Source organism: Ursus arctos, chromosome X (assembly GCF_023065955.2).
Source record: "Ursus arctos isolate Adak ecotype North America chromosome X, UrsArc2.0, whole genome shotgun sequence".
In the NCBI taxonomy this organism is placed as follows: Eukaryota; Metazoa; Chordata; class Mammalia; order Carnivora; family Ursidae; genus Ursus; species Ursus arctos.
Window position 1 is genome coordinate 111,658,479 of NC_079873.1, and position 9,544 is coordinate 111,668,022.

Below are 9,544 nucleotides of genomic sequence, written 5' to 3' on the forward strand. Positions count from 1 at the left end.
TGATTGAAGCTAAACATCTTTTTCTATGTTTATAAGCTATTTATACTTCCTTTTATATTAACTGCTTGTTTATGTCCTTGACAATTAATGGTTTTTAAAGCTGATTATCATTTTAAAAATTATCGTAAATCAATCCTATTGTATGGAAGTTTCTAGAATTTTGACGCCAAATTAAAAAAAAAACCTCCTGCATCGCCCATTTTACAGAGGAGGAAACCAAGTCTCAAAGAATTTAAATTACATAATTTTAGAGCTAGGTAATGACAGAGTTGGAATTTTAACACGTCCTTGTTTTTCTTTTTTTTTCTAATGGGAGCAGCTGCACTGCTTTTTAAACAATACACTTTTCATCTTTGCTTTGCTAATATATAGGTACAGCCATAATTGTCTCCCTACACACTCTTTGCTTCGCTGTAAGGCAACCATATGCTTCAGTATGTGGAATGTCCTATTGACTTGGCTTTCCTATAAACGTGTAGTGTCAATGAGTAAGTAATCCCACTGCAGTCACCACTAAATATTTCCAAGAAAAGGCTTTTCACAGAACACACTGGTTCTTAGAATAGCACCTCCAGCACCTCCCCACTAGTCCCACAAGTTTTATTTTGTTTCAGTGTTTCTTCATCTATCGTGTCTCCTTGGGAGATTAATATGCTCACATTGTATTTCATTTCTTGGTGTTCTGAAACATTAGGGAATAATAGGGTCAATGGAATTGTTTTTATTAAAATGATATTTATTGGGATGTTAATTTCAGACTGATATGAATCCGTACAGGTCAGGTGAATCTGGAGGGAAAGCACTGAGGAAAGGAGATCGGTATACAGGGCAGGGTGCATAGGGGTGAGAACAAGACAGAACTTTCTTCCCTCAGTATTGAAACTAAGCACTTTGTATTCTCATCTGTAAATAGAATGAATACTGCTGTTATTGGAGTGCTTACCGTGTTCTGGGCACCGTGCTAAGCTTTTCACAGGCGTTATCTCATTTAATTCTCACAAACCTTGTGAGACAAGTATCATTTTGTATATGAGAAAAATTATGTTCAAGAAGTCTAAAGAGTACCCGAGGTCAAATAATTAGTAGTTGGTAGAGCCAGATTGAAGCCCAGGACTTCTGATAGTAAACTTCACATGCATTTCACTGTGTTATGTTATCTCCAGATATAGAACATATGGCCTGAAGTTAGGTTATAAGAGAGATAGAAAACAAGATGCTGATCCATGTGTGAACAATTAGAGATGTCAGAAATGGAATTATTAGCCTCCAATTTTAGAGAGCTCCTGCTAGACAGTTGGATAGGACATTTATGCATCAGATGAACCATGCCCTAGATCACTATTTTTCAAAATTGTTCCATAGAACACTGATTCTTCAGGCTAAGGGTGATTTTTTAAAAATAGGTTCTATGCTCAAATAATTGTGGGAAATGTTGATTTTATTAAACAGGTTTATTTGCTGCAGTACTTATCAGAGTGTTTATTGTACTAAAGTGCATTTTAACACTCCAAGACACGGGATGGAGTGTTCTGTGTTTCCCAGTCTAACTTAGCTTGCAATTCCCTTTTAAAGGTTTCATGTGCCATGGAACACACTTTGGAAATCTGGACTAATTGGAATCTCAAGTCCCTTCTTAACTCCGAATATATATATACATTTTCATGATTCTGTTGGTGGCCATGAAGACCCAAGGGAAGGCTGCTATGTATATGCATCCTTATCTTATGTTCTTGCCTTAATTAATCTTTAAGTGTTCTACCCTGTAAGTTCTTCACTCAGCTCAAGGTGATATTTTCTGTAAAATTTTTGGCAGGATTATAGGTAGTTCAAATATTAGCTAGAAGGTTGAACTGGATCACGGGTTCCCAAATCTAACTGCACATCAGACTCAACTAAGGTATTTGTTATACATGTAAATTTCTGGACCTAATTCCCAGAAATTCTGGTTCTATATTTTGGGGGAGGCTCTAGAAACCATTTTTAACAAGTGCTCCAATTGTTCTGAAGTATACGTTTGGTCCATGGCGAACATTTGGAAAGAGCCTAAGATATAGAGTGAAGAGAGGCTGTGGGGATGCTACAGAGAAGTTGTCAACCTCATCCGTGTACCAGTTTCAAGAGTTCTACCCAAAACCTTGGAAACCAAAAGAGTAGGGCTTGTGAATGTCTCCTTCCGAAACACTCTACAAATGAATCTAATGTTGCTGGGTCCTTAGGGACTTCTGACCAGCAATGATAGCCTTTGAGTTTATGAGTGTGACATGTCCTTACTACATGAAGAGAAACATGGTGTCCAGGATGAGGCCTGTTATAATCTCAACTTGGTGCTATGTTAATGAGATGAGAACTGGGTAGGACTGTGCTCACATATGACCATCACTCTAAGAGGAAGCAGGAACAAGGTCAGAGGGGAGGGACTGCCAATATGGATCGGATATATAACATAAGTAAGAAATAAACATTTCTCACTGGTCATGAAGACCCAAGAGAGGGCTGCTATATATCCTTATTGTATGATCTTGGTCTAAGCTGTAGGTGTTCTGTTGTATAAATTCCTTTTTGTCACAGGGACTTTGTTCTTTTTTGTAACACAAGTCCTCCCAGATGGCTAGTGTAAATTCTATAGCAGTGAAAAAGAGTATCTCATTAGTTCATTCATGCAAATATTTGATAATCACTTGGGGGAACTATTATCGATGGGATTGATAAGTCAGATAGCTGAATGGTCTCTTCCAACTCTGGTATTGCCTGATTCTGTGACAACTATAGGAACCCAAGCGCAAAACTAGTGTGTGTGTGTGTGTGTGTGTGCGCGCGCGCGCGTGTGTATTCTCCCTTTTCTTCCTTTATAGGCCTAAGACCTATCTACTTTATATGGACCTTACTCAACCCCATCTCAATTGGTCTTTTTAAGGAAACAGAGGTTCTGCTTCTTTCCCAAACAGCTATGAAATTTGGCAACATGTCACAATGACCTATTGGCTTTTATTCCTAATGACTTCCTTGAGGAAAAAAAGCATTTGCATTTTAGCTTTGTCTTTTCTGGCACATAATACATTTTTACATTTATTTATAATGGGGGGGGGTTGCACCTTCCTGTAGATTCTCCAAGGCTAGTGCTATCCCCAAATACCGCTTCTCCATTGATGTCATAATAGGGATGTGGAATAATTTCTGGCTTGAGACCGTCTCATCACTATCATCACTTCTGTGTCATCATTGAAGAAGATATCATTATAGGTGTCACTTTATTAGAGCTAAAGTGTGATGAAAATAAATATATCCAATTCTTATCCTCCCATGTTTTAAATATTCTTATTTCTTTTCTTGGTTACTACTCATGTAACCCATTCAACTGCAGAGACACCTATGAAAGAAGTGAATGGACTGTATTCACTTAGCTTTACATAAACAGAAACCACCAAATTATATCACAAAGTATTGTCAGCACCCTCAGAGATGGTTGTCAGTGTGTAGGGCATGGAATGCCTGCAAATAAAGACTTCCCCCTAGAACTTTGGGACCAAATCTGAAAATATCACTCTCTAAAACAACAAATATCAATTGGACATGATTGGACATCTTCAAAATAACTCACCATAATGAATGGCATGTAAATTTGGTATTGTTGAGAAAAGGCTACATCCTGCATCTCAGCCATGAAGATCAGTGCCTCTTAATTGAATACAGAAACCAGAAACCAGATTGCCTTTCAATCTAATTAAGGTCATCAGAGATATGTGTGCTCAGGAATGTAGTTATGCAGTTAGACTAAGTATGTTCTATGCACTTGCTAGTAAGATGCTCTGAGAAAAAAAAAATTACATGGTTAAGTTGGTAAATACTGACCCCCCAAAACTTCAAAAGGTACATTACCATATCAAAGGCATTGAAAAGACCTGTAGAAAGAAATAGCTCTTTAGTTTTGCTTAGCCCAGCATTCTCCAAAGTATTTGCAAATGGACCCTTTTTTTTTTTTTTTTTTGACAATGCCCTTTGAAACAGACCATGGAACTCATTTTGGCAATTACGGGGTTGAGGAAAAAGTAAGCTCTAAATATATCAAGTGTTTTGTGAGTGTGGAAAGAGTAACAGGATTTAAATGGAAATTCTTTCTGTTTTCTACTTGTGTTATCTTGAGCACCTTACTGACTCTTTGCTCTGAGCCTCAATTTTCTCTTCCGTAAAATGGAGATTCAAACGCGAGTGAAGTAACGTGTGCTGGTCCTCGAGCGGCAGTAGAGCTTGGTGGTTAAAGGCGTAGAGGCTGGAGCCACCTGGGTTTGAATCATGGCTCCTCTGCTACCTATGTGTGTGACGTTGAGCAAGTTATTTCAACATACTTTTCCTCTGTTTTCTCGTTTGTAAAATGAAAGGATAATAGTACCTACCAAAGAGGTTTGTTGTGGGCATCAAACGGCCTTGAAGTACTTCCAGCGAGCATTCCACTAAACGTCAGCTATTATTTTAGCTTAACCAATACTTAAGTCGGAGTAATTGCTCAATAAGCGGTAGTTAAATTTTAATCAGAAGTAAACATGTTAACAGTAGGGCTAGAGTCTGTATGAAATTCAGTGGGGCTGCGGGGATGGGCAGCAGGGGGAGAATTGAAAGCAGTAATGTTCTATATGTATCCAGTTACCTTGCCGAAGGTTGCTTTGATCAGCGGCCACAAAGATTCTCTCCGTAACAGGTCAGCCCCTAACGCATTAGTCTGTCAAAGTTGAAGTATACTGTTACAATTCTTCAGCACTAATTTACCTTCTGGCCAGCTCCACATTTACCAAATACTTCTCTGTAAGGCTTTCCGAGAAACTTTCTTTCGTAGGAGAGACACAGGTTAGAATTACTTCCTCTTCAAGATTTCCACCTCAGCCCTAGTTTCTAAGGTATGTATTATTTGCAGTCGCATATTTCCAAAAGAGATTTACTATGAAGAGACTCATAGTAAAAGTACATTCACAAAGGGTGACTTAAATAAATATCAGGAAGAGTTCAAAACCAAAGAGAGATGGGGGAGATAATTGTACCAGGAAAAGGGGAAGATATAATTATTGTAATAATGTACTAATTTTAGCTTTGAAGTCATTAAAATCTGAATTCCACTTACTTTTCAAATTCAGTCACTTCATTCCTGGTTTTAATTACCAATCTCACACCTTTATAAGAGTTAGAATTATACTGGCCATTCATGCAAATCTTCTTCAATGGTGAGCAACCTTAGTCCCCTAAAGCCCAGTGCTTACGTCTTTAAAGATTTATTTATTTGAGAGAGAGAGAGGCAGAGGGAATGGGAGAGGGAGAGAGAGAATCCCAAACTGACTTCCCCCACTGAGCACAGAGCCCGCCAAGGCGGGGCTCAATCTCAATCAGACCTGAGCCAAAATCAAGCGTCTGATGCTTAACCAACTGAGCCACTGAGGCGCCCTCCAGTGTTAAGTCTTTAAATCCTCAATTCCTGGTGGCAATTTTTTAAAGGAACTATTATGCATTTTATGGTACACACACACACACACACACACACACACATTTCCCCCTTCTATATCTGTCATTGGAGTGGATCTCCTCTTTCCTAGATCTATGTGCCTAATTACTGTTATTCTTGGGTCTTCTCAACTTTCCTCAACCCACTATGAAATTGTGTTATCCCCTCCTATTCCACTGAAGCAATGGAAACACCTCTGGTAAGGAAAGCAACAGTTTCCATCTTTGCAAGCCCAATGGACTGACTTCATCCTGCTTGCCTGCAAAGCAGCATTTGACATAGTTGACCACTCTGTCTTCTCCTGTCTTGGCTTCTGCATAAATACTTTCCTGATTTTCCTTCTTCATTAACAGCTTCTCAGTCTCCTATGCTGCTTCCTCCTTCTCTCCTAGACCTCTAAATATTTGGATTCCTCAGCATTCTGTTCTAGGATGATGCTTCCCCATCTATGAGTAAAACCCAAAGTACTAATGCTGGCCTACAAGATCCTACATGGTTTGCACCTCCACTCCCTTTCTGACCAGGTGGCCCATTTCTGTCCTCCCCTTTACATCAATACTCTTTGAAATATTAATTACCACTTATTGTCTCCACTTTTTCTCTTCGGATTTTCTCTTGAACTCACTGTAATCATGCTTACATCCAAACCACACTACCCCACGGAACAGCTGTTGTCAAGGTCACAAGTGACTTCCTGGTAGCCAAATATAAAGATCAGTGTTCAGTCCTCCCCTTATGTGATCTGTCCACAACATTTGGAAAGTTGATTGCCCTCTCCTTTGTAAAATACTAACTCATCTGATTCTAGGACACCACTATTTCTCATTTTTTCTCTTACCTTACTGATCTCTTTTGCTCTTTGCTTAGGTCTTTCCCATCCTGCTGCCAACTAAACTTTGAAATGTCCCAAGGCTTAGTCTTGGATCTATGTTTTTCTCTATTTATACTCATTTCCTAGGTGGTCCAATCCAATCCTGTCCTGTGGCTATAAATACCATCTATATACTGATGACTCCCAGGTTTTTATCTCCTGCCCAGAATTCTTACATGAACTACAGATTTGTATGCGTAACTGCCAACTGCACATCTGCACTAATAGGCATTTCAAACTTAACACATGCAACACCAAACTACTGACACCCCAGCCTAAAACTTGCTCCACCTATTATCTTTACCATTTCAGTAAATGGCAACGTTATTGTTGTTGTTCAGTTGTCTAAACCAAATGCTTTGGAATCCGCTTTGCCTCCTTTTTCACTTTCATAAATTTTGCCAGTTTTACCTTCCAAAAATAGACAAAAATCAAACAAAAACTAAACAAAAACAGAGCCCAGCCCCTTCTTACCATGCCATCTCCATTGCTTTCACTTTTGTGCAAACCATTATGATCTCTTGCTTAGATGGCTTCAAGAGTCTCTTAGCCAGTCTACTGGCTTCTATCTACACTTGCCTCTCTACAGACTATTCTCCCCACAGCAGAGTGATCCTGTTAAAACATATCAGGCCGTGTCACTTCTCTGCTAAAAATCATCCACTGGACCTCATACCATTCAGAGAAAAAGCCAAAGTCCTTACACTAGCTTTTAAAGCTCTCCATAATCCAGCCCTTAGTTTCTCTGACCTCATCTTCTACCCTTCTCCCTCCCGCCCACTTTCCCCACGTCACACTTGCCTTCTTGCTATTCTTTGAATACGAACATTGTTAGTCATGCTCCTGCCTTAGGATTTTTTCACTTGCTATTCCCTCTGCCTGGAATACTCTTTTCCCGGATAGCCACATTTCCTACTCCGTTTTATTCCCTTCTCTGTTCAAATATCACCTCCTGAGAAAGACTACCCAGCCTATTTTATTGTAAAACATGCAGCCACTCTCTAACCCCATTATGCTGATTCATTTTTCTTCATAGTGCTTATCACCAAATGAAAAAAAGTGTATATTTGTTTGTTATATTTAAACTAAAATATAAGTTTATGAATACAGGTCCACCACTGTTTTGCTCACCGATATATCCCCTATACCTAAAATTCTACCTGGCATATGGCAGGTGCTCAACAACTATTAGGTCAATGAATGAAATGAGCTTTCTTTTTACTCTACAGATTCAAGCACATTCAGTGGTAATTCAAATGCAATAATTCATTTAATTAATTAATTCATTCATTCTAGGATTTGTTGAGCCAGATACTGGGACTACAGTGATGAAAAATAAAGTGATTCATGCTTTCATGGAGTTCGATCAGTTTCCCACTTTCTTTTTCCCAGTTTTCCACCCCTGCCACCACTCCCATTGAAATGTGTTCCTTCTGTTTTGTATCTTAATAAAATGTTATTATTCACTATATAGTCAGCTGAGGTAAAAACTGAGGGGTAGTTTTGACTCTTCTTTTTCCCTATACCCCCAAACCCAATCATTTTACCATGTTTAGTCAATTCTACCTAAGTATCTTTAAGATTTATCATTTCTGTTCCATTTCTACAGTGAAATAATTTTCACTTCCTCCAGCCTTACCACCACTACCTTCTTAGGTCCTCATCATTTTAACTTAAAAACTGATTCAGTGAATTTTCCTGCCTTCTCACCTGCTCCCTTCCCCTCTAATCTATTTTCTACATTGTAACCAGAGCGATCTTTCTCAAGTGCAAATATGACCACATCATTCCTCTGCTTAAAATCTTTGATGGGGGGTGCCTGGGTGGCTCAGTCAGTTAAGCATCTGCCTTTGGCTCAGGTCATGATCCCAGGGTCCTGGGATCGAGTCCCACGTGGGGCTCCTTGCTCAGTGGGGAGCCTGCTTCTCCCTCTGCCTGCTGCTACCCCTGCTGGTGTTCATGCCCTCTCTCTCTGACAAATAAATAAAATATTTTTAAAAAATCCCTTGATGGCTCTCCATTGGCCACAGGACAAAATTCAAATACCTTAACACAGTCTTTAAGACCTTAAATGATCAAGTCTCTGTCGACCTCTCCATCTTTATGTTCTGTTGTTCTTTTTTTGCTTAGGGTGGGATACAGAAGAAGAGATTGAGAGAATCTAAGCAGGCTCCATGCCCAGTGCCAGCACGGAGCTCGTCATGGGGCTCAACACGGGGCTCAAAGCACAGCTGAACGTGGCAGGTCTGAACACGGGGCTCAATCTCACAACCCTATGATCATGAACTGAGCCAAAATTAAGAGTCGGATGCTTAACCAACTGAGCCACCCAGGTGCCCCTAATCTGTTGTTCTTTAAGCCCAGCTGACATGTGACTTCTTTTGAGATCTTTCCCAGACCTTCTTGTGCTCCTGTAAATACTCCATTTTGACCACCAGCATAACATGACCATATTGCATTAGAGAGAATAGTATGTCCAGGAAATAAGCTGGCTTTTCACTGGAGTGTTAGTTCTAGATACTACGCGATTTCAAATATTTCCCCTGCTGAAATTGCTCTCGTCCTCCCCTGAACTCCTACTATATTTCATCTATCTCTTGCCTTAGGCACCTTTTATTACAGTTAGTTCTGCACTGCTGTCACCACTACTGTACCACTACTGGGTAGTAGCTCCTAGAGGGCAGGACTCTTGCCTTAGTCAACTCTCCAACCTATGCACCACTGGGCCTGTAAGCTTGCACTCAGTTGCAAGGCACTCAATCAATGTTTGTTGAATGAATGAATTTTATGTATGGACATTTTTACTTATATTGCATTTCTATCACACACATTCCCTTTGACGATATGGTTTCATCATTTAAAAGATGCTATTATAATATTTAAGCCTATCAGCTTTTCTGCTAAAGAACTGCTTAGTACTCCCTACTTTTTTAAATTTGGTAACAAAATTATCAAAAAAGCATTTAGTAAATTTCTCACAGACAGCCAGAGTCTTACTATGTGAGGGACGTTTAGACTAAAGCAATATTTGTTTGATCCCTAATTCACTGTTTTTTCTGTTTCTCTTTATCAAAACTCATCTTTTATGACTGATTTCACTACTGGTTGAACTAGCTTAGCAGTTGGTTGACCTCAGTCAATTAAGGGAGACAAAAATGGTACTATTATCAAGCATTTAGGTAAAAAAT